This window comes from Panthera pardus, unplaced genomic scaffold (genome assembly GCF_024362965.1).
Source record: "Panthera pardus isolate Hobbes unplaced genomic scaffold, ASM2436296v1 HiC_scaffold_2, whole genome shotgun sequence".
Classification (NCBI taxonomy): Eukaryota; Metazoa; Chordata; class Mammalia; order Carnivora; family Felidae; genus Panthera; species Panthera pardus.
This window is the reverse complement of record NW_026526765.1, coordinates 16,433,569-16,452,970: the sequence shown is the minus strand read 5'-3', so window position 1 is coordinate 16,452,970 and position 19,402 is coordinate 16,433,569. Positions and strand designations below refer to the sequence as shown.

The 19,402-nt window shown below is 37.3% G+C and overlaps 1 protein-coding gene across 6 annotated transcripts in view; it reads left to right on the top strand.

The window, feature by feature from the left end:
• Positions 1-19,402, top strand: part of CDH18 (cadherin 18) — a 992,712-nt gene that overhangs the window by 135,030 nt on the left and 838,280 nt on the right. The gene's annotated exons all lie outside the window — the stretch shown is intronic.

Here is a 19,402-nt window from a genome sequence, read left to right as displayed (position 1 = left end):
GCAGAGCGAGAGGGAGACAGAGAATCAGAAGCAGGCTCCATGCTCTGAGCTGTCAGCACAGAGCCAAATGTGGGGCTCGAACTCATGAACCACGAGATCATGACCTGAGCTGAAGTCGGACACTTAACCGACTGAGCCACCCAGGCGCCCCAACCACAGGTATCGATTTAATCATGATGCACAGCATGCCAAGCTATGAATTCTTATTTCCTATATGGAGGAGCTCAGCATATTGTTCGAGGACAAGGATACAATTAAATCAACCGATGAATCTCATTTATGAGGTTTTGTCTCCTGGAATTATTTTTGCTACCAATATAGTATCGGACTAGAGGGTCTAGTTAGGAACAGAGAAATCATACGAAATATGACACCAGAAAGAATTTAAGACACATTAGATAAAGAAGTGGTAGAAAATGCAAAATCAAGATAAAGCACAAAGGTAGCTCAGAGTTACACCTTAAAGACTTGGGACACAAAGGGTAGCGTTTGGAGATTTCAGAATCTGGAAACTTGGAGAAGGTGCCAGGAGGACTGAAACTGAGATCTTTCAGAAGAGGGTTCCATGCAGCTGCAGCTAATAGCATAGGAATTTAGAGAAGGGACTTTGAGGAGCTAAGCTCCAAACTCTGGAAAGGGGGCATTGTTTGGCAATTCTGTGGAGATCACAGGCTGGACACCACACAGTTTGGGTCTAGACATGAGAATAGACCATCTCTTAGTAAGTACTAATACCTCTTAAGGGACCTTGTGATATTTGTTTCTGAAGGACCCAAATTACTGGAGACTGGGGGGCCATTGCTGGAGCAAAGCTGGAGTGAGCTTCCTGGGCAGAGCAGCAAATTTTTCCTTGCTTTTCCTGCCTGCTTGTTTCAATGTACATACCCACATTGGTGGGACTTAATAGGACACCTTATGAAAAAAAAGGCAAATATGGTTTTCAGAATTCCAACTACATCATTATAAAATGGGTTATAGATGGTTCTATTTATTTATTGCTTTATTTGGGAGGGAAGGGAACAGAGGGAGAGGGAGAGAGGGCATGGAGCCTGACACAGACTTGATTCCACAATCCTGGGATCATGACCTGAGCTCAATTCAGGAGTCTAACATTCAACCTACTGAGCCACCCAGGCACCCCAGATGGGTTACTTTAAATGAGAGTAAGATAGCTTAAAAGAAACTTAGTGTAGCTTTTAAATAATATTTGTACCTAAAATTGAAAGGTATTGGTCATATAAGTTCAAGGAAAGCCATAAGGAATGAGAAGGTTGGGTTGCAGCAGAGAGAATGACCATTAAAATATTTATATGTAAGACGGAGGAAAAAAGAAAGAAGACATTCATACAAAAAGAAGGAAAGAAAGGAGGGAGGAGGAAGAAATTAAAGAGGATGGAAAAATATTAATAAAAAGAAAATGGAAAGAAAAAAATCAAAGAAAGGAAGGATAACAAAGTTAAGTCTAGAAGGATTATCCAAATTTTATTCCATCAATTTATTTTCAACTAGGAGATTAAGTCATCTCCATAAAACAAGATATACAACTTCAAAAACTGGTCACCTACAAGCAGGATGTTTTTTATAAACAGTTTCCTTCTGTTTTCCTAAAGTGATGTACACAAGCAAGACTATATCCCACACAAATGTTAATTTACCTCCTTTTAATTTATTGCAAACCACATTTAAACCATCACAAGCTATTTGTGACCTTGTTCAAGGAAGGGCATATGATGGCCATCACACAGTTCATTCAGAAATGTTGAAGCTTCTTTGATGTGCCTTTTTGAATTTGGGAAAAGTTAAATATGATTTAATGTGTGAAATTATCATAAGCATCAATAGGAAGTAAAGTGCTCTGGCTTAGTCCATTTTCCACAGAGTGGGACACTGCCATTGAATTAGCATAATCGGAGGAAAATAGGGATTTTTTTATTTAAAAAAAAAATTTAACGTTTTATTTATTTTTGAGACAGGGAGAGACAGAGCATGAACAGGGGAGGGCCAGAGAGAGGGAGACACAGAATCTGAAACAGGCTCCGGGCTCTGAGCTGTCAGCACAGAGCCCGACTCAGGGCTCGAACTCACGGACCGCGAGATCGTGACCTGAGCCGAAGTAGGCCAGCCGCTTAACCGACAGAGCCACCCAGGTGCCCCAGGGATTTTTTTTTAATAAACAGTTTTCTGAAATGTTGCACGTGAGTGTGTAACGTCTTTAAAGTACAAAGCCTACATGGATCAATTCTCAACCACAGACAGAAACTCTCCTTGGCCCAAGTGTTGTTAGGCTTCTCTGAGACTTATTTTCTATTAAACTTCATTCTTGCTCCCCCTCTTTTCCGTTGAACTCCTGACCTTGTTTACTTTGGGCAAAGAATCCTGTTAAACCAATTTATGGATAGTCCTCCCATCTCTAATATGTATTCAAACTCCTCTTTCCCATCCTTCCTATCTAACCAAGTTGCTGTTAGTAATTTTTCATCCACTCTCTTCCACTGCCCCTTGGCTATAAATCCCCACCGGTCCTTGTTATATTTGTATTTGAGATCAATCTTCCTCCCTGTTTCAATGGTCTTTACTCCTACTGACAGAGTCTTGACTAAAGTCTTCCTTGCCATTTTTAACAAATTAAAGAATATTTTTTTTTCCTTTTGTACATCGTATCATTCTGAAGACCAACTATTACTGAGTGTGATGCATGCATTCTGATGTCAATTTTTATCTGTCACATACACTGTTGCTCTGGAGAGCTAGTTCCAGTCCTAAGAAACTGGGTCTGTGTGTTTCTTGTTCTTCCTTTTAGTTTTGTTGTTTTTTTTTTAAATCTGCGGTGTTTGAGATTTCAGAAAATCAAAGTTGTTAGCATTGTGTGTAAAGTAATGAGATAAACTCTAAACGATGTTCTAATGTTTAGTCTTTGTAACAGCTATTTCTGTAACTCCAAAGTCATGTTCTCCATTACTTTTAATTTGAGACTATTTAAAAGGCCAGAGTGGCAGAAAACACTGTGAGTGAAGAAAATGTTACTATATTGAAAGCAGTATATAAAAGCACCAGGATTATACAAATATGATTTGCCTGGAAGAAAAAGCTTTAGATGCTCAATGAAGCTTAACACTTGTGACTCTGTGTGTAAATGACCATGAGGTACAAATTAATAGTACATTTCTTACAACCAACTCTTGATGTTTCCTGATCTATTTGTCAACAAATGCATGCAATCCTTTGGGTTGTACCTGTCAGACTGGCTGCATTTCGGCTGTGAGATTCTTTCCTTCATGTCATATGAATTCTTACTGAAGAGCCATGGCCCAAAAGAAAGTTTAAGACTCTCTGATCCAGGTGAACTAATCATAGACTTTAACTGTTGTCCATGAGGAAAAATTTCCCAGTGGATTCTGTCTCTTCTTCACTGCCAACCGCCGATGATCTTGGAATCTCACGGTGTGTCTCAGGATAAGGCGGTCAGGTAGATGTAAGAGGGAATCCTGTTAGAAGGTATGGATGTGTGCACAGAAATAGGTTGGCATTTCATCTCAGCTCCACTGTTTCCTGAATACTCTGATCAAAGAATGAACTTGCATCCCTCAATTCACTGACTCAGAAACATTTATAAATGCCTGGTAAGTGCTAGCCACTAGGCAGGAGTGAATAAGGTGAACGATAGCACTTCAGTCTACTAAAAAAGAGCTCAACTTACTTATTAGTTTCCAATTATTAGTAAATGAAGGGTAGGTAAATGGGTTTATTCAATAATATCCTATTTTAGGGGCGCCTGGGTGGCTCAGTCGGTTAAGCGTCCGACTTCGGCTCAGGTCATGATCTCACGGTCCGTGAGTTCGAGCCCCGCGTCAGGCTCTGTGCTGACAGCTCAGAGCCTGGAGTCTGTTTCAGATTCTGTGTCTCCCTCTCTCTCTGCCCCTCCCCTGTTCATGCTCTGTCTCTCTCTGTCTCAAAAATAAATAAACGTTAAAAATTTTTTTTTTTTTAAATAATAATATCCTATTTTATTCTTGAAGAATTAAAGTTCTCAAATGTATATTTCCATTTTTGATTTTGCATGTTTTCCATTTGAAAATAGGAACTTAATAAAAATAAAAATATAAGACACTGCTTCGTGTATACTTAATTAGATTAATACTCATATGGATTAAGTTCAATACTAAATACACGTTTCTTCTTCTGCTTCAGTCATTCATCTGTATTCAAACCTGTCAGCACAGTACATAAAATGTGTTTATTGTTACTTGCAAATTTCTTCAAGAGAGAGAAACAAGAATTGATAGTGTCCAGCTTTGCTGAGAACCACTGAAGACCACACGATCAACAATATCATTCCTTGATTTAAAAAAAATAATAATAATTATATAGAGAAATGAATACACAATTAACTAAAATATAAGAGAACTATACAAACACTACAAAAGCATAGGGTGATATGGAGGGGGTAATATTTAAGAACTAAAAAGAGACACATAATTATGGATGAATTATCCTCAATTTCTGCTATTAATGGCCCCTAAAAAATAGCCTAATGCATGAATATACAACTATCGACACCAATCGTCTTGTCAAGGAAAACACTTAATGGCTATTTTGTCATCATTCTCAATTAAATGCCCTTGGGGCCATTTAAAAAGTTATGCTGAAGTGGCCCTGAGACATGCAATAGTGAAGTCAGGTAGAGCCTTCATACAATCTGTGACCATGGGATATGTCATGGCTAATCATCATTGGTATTTTAAATTGTTATTGTGCACTGTTACATGTAATTTGGGGATACCAAAAATATACTTCTATCATTTGTGATGGTGGTTCCTCTTAATTTTTTTTTTTTTGTTTATTCATTTTTTGAAAGACAGAGACAGAGCACAAGCAGGGTTGGGGCAGAGAGAGAAGAGGACACAGAATCTGAAGCAGGCTCCAGACTCTGAGCTGTCAGCACAGAGCCCGATGTGGGTCTCGAACTCATGAGCCGCGAGATCATGACCTGAGCCGAAGTCAGATGGTCAACCGACTGAGCCACCCAGCCGCCCCTCCTCTTAATTTTTTTTTTAATGTTTATTTATTTTTATGAGAAAGAGAGAGACAGAGCAGGGGCAGGGGACGCGAAGAGAGGGAGACACAGAATCTGAAGCAGGCTTCAGGCTCCTAGCTGTCAGTACAGAGCCTGACACAGGGCTTGAACTCACAAACCATGAAACCACGACCTGAGCTGAAGTTGGTAGCTTAACTGACTAAACCACGGAGGTGCCCAGTGTTTCCTCTTAAAGCAAGGTCCCACAATATTTTCAACCGGCTCCTTTCCCCTTAGTTTCTTAGACAGTCGGGTTTGCAAAAGATAGATTTTTGTATTAGCACCCATTTTGACCACAAGTTGTGAAAGATTTCCTCAGTTACTTTTTGGCGGTGACTGCGTATTTGATCCATTGAATCTGAATATTTGTCTACATTCATCAGCCAGTTCATCAATTGCTGGTGCTTTTATTTGGTATAATTATTATTTCTCCTATGACTTGCATTATCAGAGGTACGACAAGCATTTCCTGTGAGACTTCTTTCCAGCAACAGTCAATAACAGCAAGACCAATTGAATCTTAGTAGGCAGCAAGTGCTTTTTGCTTAGTTTTGTTTGGTTTTTCTCCTATTCAATATTTTATGAGCGATGGCACTTTCAGAGGAGGCACCTTTATTTTTATGACATAACTTGCCTTTCTGCATAATTGAGCCTCCTAGGACCATCTGCCATCAGATTATGCCATATAATGTGGATTTGGATGCAAAATTAACTCATGCTCACAAATAATTCTGCAGTTGACATGCAGATTTCCAGCATCTTCCATCTGAGAGAATATAATTTCCACGACTCTTGTATTATATGAGGTATTAGAGGGCAAGGTCTTATTAGTATATATTCTTATAGTTTCTATTATTATAAGTCAAGATGTATATCTTATCTGACTCTGTGTTTAAAAGTTTTAATTCTGTAGCACAAAAATGACTGATGCTAATAGTCAAGCAATGTAGGCAAGGCTCTTCTCCTTGTATCCGTGGTGTTGATTTCCAGGATGCCAATATCTGTGCTTTGCAGCCATGAACCAACCATGTTACCGGGGCAACTGTGTTCATTCTTTCACTCAGTAAGTACCATGGAGCCCTTTAATGAGTAACTGTTCTAGGTGTTGGCAACATAGCAATTAACAAGATAGATAAAATTTCTGCATTTGTGGAACTTGTATTCCGCTGTGCTAAGATTTTGTACTGACTGTTTCTATTCCTCTGAATGTGGCAACTTCACTTATTACACCTGAGATGTCTCTTTTAGCCATCACTTTTATTCATATCAGGTACATAGTAAACACCAAATAAAGATGACTTCATTGAATACTTTCATAAATTTAGCTTGACATACTAGATCCTTGAAGTTCTGGGTTTGCTATTGTTCTATGTAATTCTTTAATCTTCAGTTTCTCATTTTAATTTGTGATTTCCTGAAACCACAATAGTGAGGAGGAAAAAAAAAATCATCCTTGATATTTTGCAAATGAAGAAGGTGAAGAGAATTCGGTATTCTTAGAGAATTATCTGGAGTCTATTGCACACAAGTTATGACTTTGTGATCACACTTTTGGCTCTAACAGTTTATCCCTTTTTCACATGAAAAGTATGGTGTGTTCTTTTAAATCAAGATGAAATCGTTTACTTTAATTGCTTGCTCCGCATAATTTCAATGCGTTGTTTGGAATTAAACACAAACACACGATGTCCACACATCCCATCTCTGTACCATTTTGCACAACACATAAAAACACATAGCACCCAGATGCAGTGCTAGAGACACTGCACTTTAAATACCAATCCTGGGGGCGCCTGGGTGGCTCAGTTGGTTAAGCCGCGGACTTCGGCTCAGGTCATGATCTCGCGGTCCGTGAGTTCAAGCCCCACGTCGGGCTCTGTGCTGACAGCTCAGAGCCTGGAGCCTGTTTCAGATTCTGTGTCTCCCTCTCTCTGACCCTCCCCCGTTCATGCTCTGTCTCTCTCTGTCTCAAAAATAAATAAACGTTAAAAAAAAATAAATACCAATCCTGGTGCTACTTAAGGCAGGACAAATATAAAATGAATTTATTGTGGTTTTGCCTTCATTTATCTACTGTTTCCCACACAAATAAGTATACCTTCTTTTAAAATTGCCAAAGGTATCCTGTATGGGTGTTTTTTTTGTTTTGTTTTGTTTTTTGCATTTTTTAATGTTTGTTTATTCTTGAGAGAGAGAGAGAGAGAGAGAGAGAGAGAGAGAGAGAGAATGAGTGGGAGAGAGGCAGAGGGAGAGGGAGACACAGAATCCAAAGCAGGCTCCAGGCTCTGGGGTGTCAGCACAGAGCTGATTCTGGGCTCCAATTCACAAACTGTGAGGTCATGACCTGAGCCTAAGTCAGATGCTCAACTGACTGAGCCACCCAGGCACCCCATCCTTTGGTTTTATAAATTGAGAGAATGGTACATTTTGGTCTGTATATGTTTATTTGATCTGTAAATTCATTATTTTTATTAATAGATCAGAGAATAAACTTTGTTTAAAGAAGGTCTGCTTATGTTAAGCAAAATAAGTCAGAGAAAGAAAAATACCATATGATTTTACTCACATGTGGCATTTAAGAAACAAAAAAGATGAACTTATGGGAAGGAAGAAAAAGAGAGAGACAGACAGACAGACAGAGGCAGACCATAAGAGATTCTCAACTATAGAGAACAAACTGAGGGCTGCTGGAGGGGAGTTGGGCGGGGGATGGGCTAGATGGGTGATGGGTATTAAGCAGGGCACTTGTTGGGATGAACATGAGATGTTATATGTAAGCGATGAACCACTAAATTCTACTCCTGAAACCAATGTTATACTATATGCTAAGTAACTAGAATTTAAATAAAAACTTGAAACAAACAAAATGTCTAGTTTTCTGAGGTCCCTATTTTTGTCCCTTAGGGGATCCCAAGTGTTCTGACTCAGTAGCGTGGCATTTGTGATATTTTGTGATAGACTCTGCCTAATTTTCCAATATTCCTCTCTCTTCATTCCATGCATAGTGATACTCCAAAATCTCTCAGATTTGCAAATTCTTTCAGAGCAAATTCTTTCTGTGTTCTTATATATCTGTACTCCCTGCCTAGATTACATTCCTCTGGACTTAATTTCATTTTAGCTGCTATCTACTGTCTTCTGCATGGTTTCCCCAAGCCCCGCGACTTGGGAATTATTTTATCTGCACGTATAAGGATGCCTGTCTGCCCTGATGTCTCCTCAATGAAGTTTCACTAACCAAGTTCTCCTGAAATCAGTAAATAGGAAATACCTAATTTATAGAAAAGAATCTGCCTGCTTCTCACAAATTTTGGAGGCCAGTAAAATGGAAAATATAGGGTATTATTAGAAAGCAATAGTTCTCAATCACAGGTTTAGAAAGTTTGAGCTTTGCTCTGTATTGACTCCCCCCACCCCGAAAATTCATTCCTCAGTTCTGCTAATCCAGAGACAGATCATGTAGAAAGTCTGCCTGATTACGTTCTCATTATATTCACTTTTTCTTTTTCCTTCTTATATCTTCTCAAAGGGAGGAAATACTGTGTATATTTGAGGCCAAACCTTAGAAAAGTACCCTGTTCCTTAGAGGTAAATGTTCTAACTCAGTCCCATAAGGCATGACCCCAAATACATTAATCAGTTAATATATAGCACTTACCTTTCACTACGGTTATAGTTACTATCTTACCTGTTATACCTTGTACATGCTCCAATGGACTCTTTGTTATATTACATTATAACAATGTACCCCCTGCCCCGCCTTTCCCTAAATTTAAAGCTCTTGGTGTTAGATTATGTCACATCAATCTTACTATCCCCTAAGATTGAATGTTGTGTTTTAGCTCTGTACTGTATTGTATAAAGACATTTGTTCAATTATTATCTATAGTTCATTTAATGAATGGATAACTGAATTCCAGAATTTAAATATGGATAATTTATATTACATGTTTATAAATTTATTATTTTTACTAATTGCATATGATTAATGAGAAATCTTAAATAGAGAAACAAAAGGTTATATGTATTTATAGTGATATAATAGTTATACTTAATATATATAACAGCTTTGAAAATGTTGATAGAACCTTCTCATTTCCCTATCAGTAGACAATACCTTATTTTTCAAAGTATTTCATTAGGCATATATTACTTTTCAAGTATAAATTTACAAGTTATTTTATTTATTTATGTATTTATTCTTTCTTTCTTTCTTTCTTTCTTTCTTTCTTTCTTTCTTTCTTTCTTTCTTTCTTTCCTTCCTTCCTTCCTTCCTTCCTTCCTTCCTTCCTTCCTTCTCTTTTTCTTTCTTTCTTTCTTGAGAAAGAGAGAGTGAAAGTGTGAGTGGTAGAGGGAGAGAGAATCTTAAGGAGACTCTATGCCAGCATGGAGCCTGATGTAGGGCTGGGTCTCAGGACTCTGAGATCATGACCTGATGTGAAATCAAGAGTCGGACATTCGGGTGCCTGGGTGGCTCAGTCGGTTAAGCTTCTGACTTGGGCTCAGGTCATGATTTCGTGGTTCCTGAGTTTGAGCCCCATGTTGGGCTCTGTGCTGACAGCTCAGAGCTTGTAGCCTGCTTCAGATTCTATGTCTCATTCTCTCTCTGCCCCTCCCCCACTTGTGCTCTTTCTCCCTCTTCCTCTCTCTCTCTCTCTCTCTCTCTCTCTCTCTCTGTCTCTCAAAAATAAATAAAAGTAAAAAAAATAAAAATAAAAAAAAGAGTCAGACCCTTAACTGAGTGAGCCACCCAGATGCCCCCAAGGTATTTTAAATTATACGTAAGGCTGGAGATATTGTTTTGAATATTGAACACATTGCAAATATTCAGAGTAAAGAGGTAAGAAATGTAGATGGATTAGGTTAGGAATCACTTAGGAAAAGAGTATATGTTTTCACTCATATGATGCTTCAGCAATACAATTGTGCCATGCAGAGCTAAACAAAGCATAAAATGGAGTTCAATCGATTACAGTATTTTCAGATCTTGGTTGCAGTTGATTAAAGTTATGAAATCAATTTAATGACGTTGTGTTTAATATACTTTTAATCCACTAAAAAAAAGATAAGAGGTAAACTGAAAATGGCAGGGCATTGCACATTACATTGTGAGATTTTGTTATGAGGGGTTGTGTGTATCTTATCTCTGCAAAATTTACTGTTTCTTTCTGATTAAGCAAGTCTGAAGACTCTTGATTCAGAGTGTTTCCAAAATTCCATTTAAAACAGGAATCTACAATTTGTGAAGACCACATTGTTATTGAATAGTTTGCAAAATGTGCCTTAGCACCCTTTTTCCTACAGCATGCCTTTGCTTTCCTATGTATTGTCAAGGTGAGATTTGCTAATGTATAGCTGTTGCCTTCCCCACAAAGAGTGCAGGTATTCAGCTTGTTGTGATAATCCTGATAGAGTATATTGATCCAGCAATATCTCTCTTAAATCGTGTTTGTGATCAAGTATGTATAGATTGCTAAATTAAAAGACAACTACTATAGAGATTGAGACTTTTGGTTCATTATATGGAAAAACCACTTAAAAATATACACAGCCAAATTTTTTTTTTCAATTTTTTTTAATGTTTATTCATTTATGAGAGACAGAGAGCAAGCAGGGGTGGGGCAGAGAGAGAGAGGGAGACATAATCTGAAGCAGGGTCCAGGCTCTGAGCGGTCAGCATAGAGCCTGACGTGGGGTTCGAACTCACAAACTGTGAGATCATGACCTAAGCCGAAGTCAGACACCCAATTGACTGAGCCATCCTGACTCCCCACAGCCAAAAGTTTTGATGATTAGTTACCATTGGTTGAACACAGTCAATATTCAAAATACGGGATATTTTAAAAAGTGAAATGGGATTGAAATGTATTTCACTATTTTCATTTTACAAATGATTTTGTATATCTTGTTTTTCAAAATGGTTCAGAAAATCTGGTTAAAGAAATGCAGATTTCTCTAGAAAAATAGCAGCAGGACCAGAAATAGTCTGGGATAAAAAACAGTGAGGAGGATCAGTCTAGAGAACTAGAAGATATGTGTAACAGCCTTGTCCTCATCTCAGTGTCTCTAACCAGAATTCCAGAAAATTATTAAAAGAACGGTATTTGAGCTGTTCCCCTCTCATCTATTGTGAACATCTTGTATTGACCCCCTAACTTCAACTCTATGACTCTCTTCTAGTTCCTTGGCTTCCTGAACCCCTCCTTGCGGGTTTACAACACATTTACCTAAGTATGAATTTATTCATTATCATCTTGCCCAGGTCCAAAAGAAGGTTTAAGGGGAAGCCTTGTTGACTTCATGAGTGAATCATGCAATTTATTCCAGTTGACAACTGAAAAAAACTAGCCCTACTTTAGAAGGATGTTGGTAGCAATCTCCAAAGTTTCTCATGGACATGTAGGCACCTGACAGATCATTTCCTGTCTGTGTCTGATACTCATCTCTTCTATTTTCAAAGAGTGCCTCATGTTCCACAAATAGAAGCACCCAGGGATACTTTTTCAGCCCACAAAAATCTGACATTTAACAAAATGTATTCCTCAATCCATGTGAAAATGAAAGTTCTTAATTCATGCATAATCATTATATACTAAACTGTGAACTTAGCCTGTTTGACTTAATATGTCAATACCACGAGAAAAGAATTAGCAGTGATTTTAAATATATCACTGTAAATACATGTTCATATTTATTTTATAATGTCAAGAAATGTCTTTTAAGTCTACTTATATTTCAAGTGATATTTATATTTGCCTCTCATCCTAGCATCTTTTACATTTTTTTTAAATATTATAATACCTTTAAACAAATTGACACAGTAACAGAATGAGAACGTTTAATTGTGTGAATTTATTTATTATGTACACAGGAATTTTTCAACTATATGTCAGTTTTGTCTTCAAGTAATTGATATGTTTTTCTGTAACACGATCATTTGCTCTACCCCTTTTTATGGAGCGTGAATAAAGCTCATCTTTATTCAAAATAACAAATTAGTAAAGTTATTTTTACGTACATAAAAAACATCCACACTAGCTTTGAATTGCATTGCTTTCAGCAAAACATTCATTTATTTTAAGCTGATTCACTTACAGAACATTGGATTCAAATGACTACAGTTTAAAGTCAGTTTAATCTTTATGAAATTGACAATATCAGTTTCCATTGTAACCAAGGGACCACTCATAACAAATACAAAGAAGAAACTCTATTATTCCATCTACTCTGAAGTACAGAGTCACACTACCCATACACAGAAACATTAATTACTCTAGTCATGAATTATTTATTCGTAAACTTTCCCTCTTAGAAGATGAAATAATTTCTCTGTAGTACAAAAGGAATTTTATTATTAACATTACTAAATTATGTGACACATTTTTTAAGAAGAAATATTACTTGCTTCTATTAAGTCACATAGAGTAATAAAAACTAATTCTTTCAGGCTGTAAGCTATGGGAATTACAAAAAGGTATCTACTGCAGAACAATGTAGTCTTAGATAAAAACATCTTCATTGGTCATAGGTCACCTTTAGCTTGGCTATTTAATCTTGGGTCTTTTATTTTTCTTAAGTGTTTTACTACTAGGGTGTCTAGATGTAGCACGCATCTAAACCTGTAACCCTTTCTGTTTATCTACCAATTTGTTAGCAATGGATTAAAGATAGATTATGTATCATCTGAAAATACTTAATCATCTTTGTGCATTTTTGATCTATTTTGTATTTAGGCTTGTTTTCTGTTGAAATCATCATCATTGTATTATAATTCAGTAAAATTATTTTCAATTCAAAATTAGATATGCCTTATGAATAATAATTTATGATGAATAACTGTAGGAGTACAACCACCTAACTTAGAGACATATTTTTTGAGAGTTTGGTCCCCTACTCCTTTGATCCTCAGATCCTTAGAAATGAACAAGGAAAAATCTGGTGACACTTTAAGGCCATAAGAAAATTACAAGAAAAAAAATCCAAGTAAGTTTTCATCCAAAAAAAAGTATATAAAAATGCATCTATGCACGCTGTGTGTATGTGTTTGTGCGTGTTTCTTCCACACATATCTACATATATATATATATATATTTTTTTTAACGTTTATTTATTTTTGAGACAGAGAGAGACAGAGCATGAACGGGGGAGGGTCAGAGAGAGAGGGAGACACAGAATCCGAAACAGGCTCCAGGCTCTGAGCTGTCAGCACAGAGCCCGACGAGGGGCTCGAACTCACATACCGCGAGATCGTGACCTGAGCCGAAGTCGGACGCTTAACGACTGAGCCACCCAGGCGCCCCTCTACATATATATTTTTAATTGAATACCTGTATTAAATATCAATTTCTCTTACTGGCCACCTGTTTTCACAATCAGTGAGAATGCAGTGAAGGATCTACAGTGTGTTGTGTCATTTTTACCAACCAGCTATGTTTACAGATAATGGACACATTTATTTGCATTGGAACAGAGATGGGAAGTTAAATAAAGTCAGACTAAGAGGAGGCAAGCTGTTGGGTATACACAAGGACATAGAGTGGGGAGTTTGGTTTCAGTTTCAATTTAAGAATTCATGAATCAAATAATACCTCACTTTACAGTCAGAGGAGATGGGAAGGCGAGCTGGATTCCCACAACAAGGAATAATCAATGGAAGCAATTAACAAGTGTTTCTGGCAATTTGAAATGTTGCTTCATTTTCTGGAAGAGGAATGAAATGGATCATTATTTTTCTTCCTCTGGCCTGAAGTTATATCTATTTATTAAATAGTATACGGTAATTTATCAAAGATAGAGAAGAACGATTTAAGCATCGTGAATATATATAATCAAATATTTATAAGATTAAAATCTCAGATTTTTTATAGATCTATATATTAATATAAAATCTTGGATAACATAGAGTTATTTATGGCTAACCCTAACAAAAAGTCGGTATTAACAGGGGTAATAATAATAATGATGATAAAATTATTTCACAAAAATTATCACTTTGGGGATTCCCAAATAAATATACTATTTGATCTGACATGTGACTGATATTTTACTACTTATAAAACTTGTACATGTTTGTGACACTTGGATACTTTGGAAACTATCCTTACTTTTTCTTCTCTGCACTTCCACTCTTGATATTTAATTTGACTTATTAGGGAGTGGGGTTGCTGACTGCATCTACCTTCTTCTAGTAACTGCATCAGGGGACTCTGTGGAGAGTGGTTATACCATAGTGTTGTCTCACAATTCTCTGAGCTAGAACATCCAAGTGGCTGGCCTATTCAAGGGAGTGGTTTGCACTTGTCAGTTTTTGTAACAATATCAGATATAGGATATGTCTTAGCCATACTTGAGCTTTCTGGTTCTTGCAGGGTGACTATCAGTTTGCAGTCCTGAGGTTGAAGGTATAGGTGATGGTAATGCACCATCATTAAGCTATATCTGCCAGAATGTCCTTAATTTTGGAAGTATTCATTTATTAACTCCTTTATTCAGGCAGCATATATTTACTAGCTGCTTTATGTATCACATACACACTCTTCTGTGCTCCGGGATACAAAGGAAAACAAAATAGAGTTAATCCTTGATCTCCCAGAGCAGTTAAGTGAAATGGACACTGACGTCTCAACAAATGATCACCTTTAGCCTCTTTGAATGTCCATATAATAGGCAGAAGTGATATTTTTATTTGAATTGTTGATGTACTCCTGGTTACATACAACAGACTTCATTCTGGCTGGTTTCAACAAACAACAACAACAATAAATGACTCCTTGTGAGTGCCTTAGTTTGCTTGAAGAATTCCCAGGAGGGCCAGAAAACTAGTGCATGGCTATTAGTAGGAGAAATGGAATGGCTCCCACTGGAGGGCTTCTATGTGATTCAGTTGCTTCCAGCCACACCCCAGCAGTTTTCAGTAGAGAGGGACCCACAGATGTTCTGTAGAGACTTATTCCTGCTTCCCCTACCTACTTGTGCCTGCTCTGGCACACTGACACTCTCCCTTGTGTATTTATTTCATGAAAATTCTCCTTATTCATATGGCTCTTCTCTGAATAAAGGTCTCAACCCAATGGGTATGATTAGGAGGAATTAAGTAATTTGCTTATTCCAAATAACAAGAGAAGATTTAAGTTATTGACTATAAAACCTGTTTCCATTTGTATTGACACTTCTAGCACTCCACTGATTGGCTTGTGACATTAAATCAGCAATTATTTACTCAATCTCTTCTAAGTTCCAGGTAATCTATGAAGTGCTGGCTTTATCACCAAGCAGACCTTCTACATCACAAGATACTCATAAGTTATATCATAAAAAATTGTATTCAATTTGCTATTGGAGACCATTTGGTCATCATTTCACTTCCTAATTATTAAGGGCCCTTAGAAGGAATCCACTTTCAAGATGTTCTCCACTTTTTTTTCAAAACTGCGCTCTTCACAGATGCTGAAACGCCCATATTGCAAACACACTTGAATTGCCTTGATCTGAATTTTTCTTTGAAGACCCCGTAATCTAATGTTTGTTTTCAATAATTCAATGAGACTGTCCTCTCCACAGATTTCAATCACTGATTTAACTTTATCTGCTTACCTTTTTTGTGTGTGTCATGCACTATTCTAGGTTCTAGGAATATGGCAACTCGAAAAGCAAACATCCCTGCTCTCAGAGAGCTTACACTCTCACAAAATGATTGTACAATACAATGGTTTTAAATAAGCATCTGTGATTTACCACTTTTACCACTTTTTTCATATCAGACTTTCTCAGTTTTCTTTGTTCTGCTTTAATATTACAATGATATCTTGGGACTTCTTAATTGGTCTTTCCAACATGCAAAATCCTTAATATCCTATTCTCACCATATTCCCTCTTCCTCCACACTTCTCCCTTGTATGTTTCACCTTCTCATACAGACTTCCCAATAATTTTTTAGAGGATAAATCATAAATCTATATTTAGTCCCACCCATTTTGACATTTACAAATAGTGGTTAGGTATGTTTAATTGCATATCCATGTGGAACTTAACAGGTCAAACTTGAATTTATCAGCTCTGTCCCTCAAATATCTTTCTTATACTTTAAAGTTAGAAATATGTTAGAATTCTTTTCCATTCCATCACCATCCACTTTTCATCCCCTCAGACCTTCTAACTTATCATTAAATCCTATTGATTTTTTCACAGTGTCTTACATTTTCTACTCCTTTCTAAATCTACAAGGTGTGTGTTCCAGAAGGGGAAAACATAGGAGAAAACTTTACATGGATAATGATCTTGAATTGAGCTAGGTTGTTTTTTTTATTTTTATTTTTGGCTATTTTGCTTTGTTTTAATAAATAAGAATTCAGTAGTTGGGTATGTTGTGTGGGTAGACTAGAATGAAATAACATAGAGACTTAGATATATGTAATGGCTTGAACACTATGGAAATATTTTTCTCACTTGTGCTATAATTGTCATGGGCTATTCCAGTTCAATATCTGACACTTCTCTCTGGGTAATTCAAAAGCCCAGGCCCATCCCTCAGGTCCATGGTACCTGATTCTGACTGACAGAAGAGGAGAAAGCATTCTATCAAAATGTCTTGAGTAAGAAATGGCCAATATCAATTATATTTCCAATTCTTGATTAGAATCTGTGTGTCTACATTGATTTCAAGAAAATCTGGGAAATATAATCTTAAGAAAAAAAATTACTATCGTGAAGAACAGCTAGCTACATGTCCCACAACAGAAATGGAGAAAGGAATTTCAAGGTAGAGAAAATTATGTGTGAATGGAAACAGAAGGAAGCATAGGAAGGAAACAAGAACACGGTCAGTGCTGTTAAAGTATTAATTGGTAGCTGCTGATTGAGAGAGTTTCAGGGACTGAGAAGGTACCATGTGGGATAATTGAACTATTGTGAGAGAGGATGGAATTAGTGAACCGGGGGTTTAATTATTTTGCTGAGAAGTGTGAACTTAGACTCTGATAGCAATACATTAAAGATATGTAAGTGAGAAAGAGCGTCAATCACTTGTGTTACACAAATAAAGTTCTGTAGCATTTATAGGATAACCTGCTTTGGAAGTAGGACTCTTGTTCAAGACAATGATTCTTCTACCAGATTGGAAACTTCCTAAAGGCAAATCTTGATTCATTTCATCTTTTGGATTCAATATGGAATTCAGCATAGTGATTTCTATGAGCTGAATGTGTCCTCCCAAAGTTGATATGTTGAAGCCCTAATCCACAGCACCTAAGAATGTGAATGTATTTGGAGATGAGGCCTTTAAAGAAGTAATTAGGTTAAAATAGAGTCCTTAGAGTGGGCCTTAATCCAATAGGACTAGTGTCCTTGTAAGAAGAGTGGATAAAGGTCAACAACACAGACAGAGGAGACATCACATGAAGACAAAGGGAGACAGTGTACATCTGCATGTCAAGGAAAGATGCCTCAAAATGAAATTTGCAGACAGCTTGGCAACTGGGTTCCCACCTCCAAGTGTGAGAAAATACATTTCTGTTATTTAAGCCACCCAGTCTGGGGTAATTGTGATGGCAACCCTAGTAAACCAATGCAGTGACACTTCAGTAAATATTTATTGCAAGTGTTCAATTTAACCTCAGTCCAGTCTGTACTAACTACCTTTTACTCTGCTCCTACCCATGGCCATCATCAACAATCCTAACTTCCCTGTCGGATTACCAAATTCTGTCTCTGTCCCAATGTCAAATGGTATTAGACTCTGAATGAGATTGAACACTAGGGAAGAATAATTAGTAGTTTAGGAAAATTGAGTGTTAGTAATTAAGGGACTAATACCTTAACTAATTACTTCTATGAAGCTCCATCTGTTTCTTTCTTCAATATGGTTCAGTAAACACACCAGCAATCGTGAATGCACAATGAAATCAGGATGTTCCAAAACAGTGTGGTGTCACAGAGATTTTTGAGCTAGTGCCTCAAGTTTAGAGGTAGCCTGTCATGTTATGGTTACAGGTGTGTGAACAATTTAGTTAACCTTTGGGAGCATCCATTTGTTTTTCAAAAAATAGGACAATTATTAATTTACAGGGCTCTTATTAGAATTAAATAAAACAAGTCATTGGAATTTTCTAACACAGTGCCTGGTGTATGTGATGTTTTTCTGTAGATACCCTTTCCATACTAAATTGTACTAAACTGGTTTTAAATATTATTCAATAAGAATTGCTAGAAATAGTTTTCCCTGTAATATGGAAGGGAAAAAGTGCCTATCAAATATAGACATCATTGAATGATATATCTTTCTTTCACATAGGTTTTCTTCATTACTATAAACATGTCAAGAGAAATAGAAATGGAAATTTGTTGCCATTTAATTTGTCAGCATTTAGCATATTTATAGAGACTTAACATTTTTAAATTAAAAAAAATTGTAATTTTTATTTTTTGAGAGAGAGAGAGACAGAGTGTGAGAAAGAGAAGGGCAGAGAGAGAGAGGGAGACAGAGAATCCAAAGAAGGATCCAGGCTCTGAGCTGTCAGCACAGAGCCTGATGCGGGCTCAAACTCACAAGCCGTGAGATCATGACCTGAGCCAAAGTCAGACGCTTAAGTGACAGAGCCACCCAGGCACCTCGAGACTTAGCTTTTTTTTTTTGTTCAGTATATGAAATTTATTGTCAAATTGGTTTCCATACAACACCCACTGCTCATCCCAAAAGGTGCCCTCCTCAATACCCGTCCCCTCCCTCCCACTCCCCTTCAACCCTCAGTTTGTTCTCAGTTTTTAAGAGTCTCTTATGCTTTGGCTGTCTCCCACTCTAACCTCTTTTTTTTTCCCTCCCCCCCCCCATGGGTTTCTGTGAAGTTTCTCAGGATCCACATAAAAGTGAAACCATATGGTATCTGTCTTTCTCTGTATGGCTTATTTCACTCAGCATCACACTCTCCAGTTCCATCCACGTTGCTTCAAAGGGCCATATTTCATTCTTTCTCATTGCCACGTAGAACTCCATTGTGTATATAAACCACAATTTCTTTATCCATTCATCAGTGCATGGACATTTAGGCTCTTTCCATAATTTGGCTATTGTTGAGAGTGCTGCTATAAACATTGGGGTACAAGTGCCCCTATGCATCAGTACTCCTGTATCCCTTGGGTAAATTCCTAGCAGTGCTATTGCTGGGTCATAGGGTAGGTCTATTTTTAATTTTCTGAGGAACCTCCACACTGTTTTCCAGAGTGGCTGCACCAATTTGCATTCCCACCAACAGTGCATGAGGGTTCCCGTTTCTCCACATCCTCTGCAGCATCTATAGTCTCCTGATTTGTTCATTTTGGCCACTCTGACTGGCG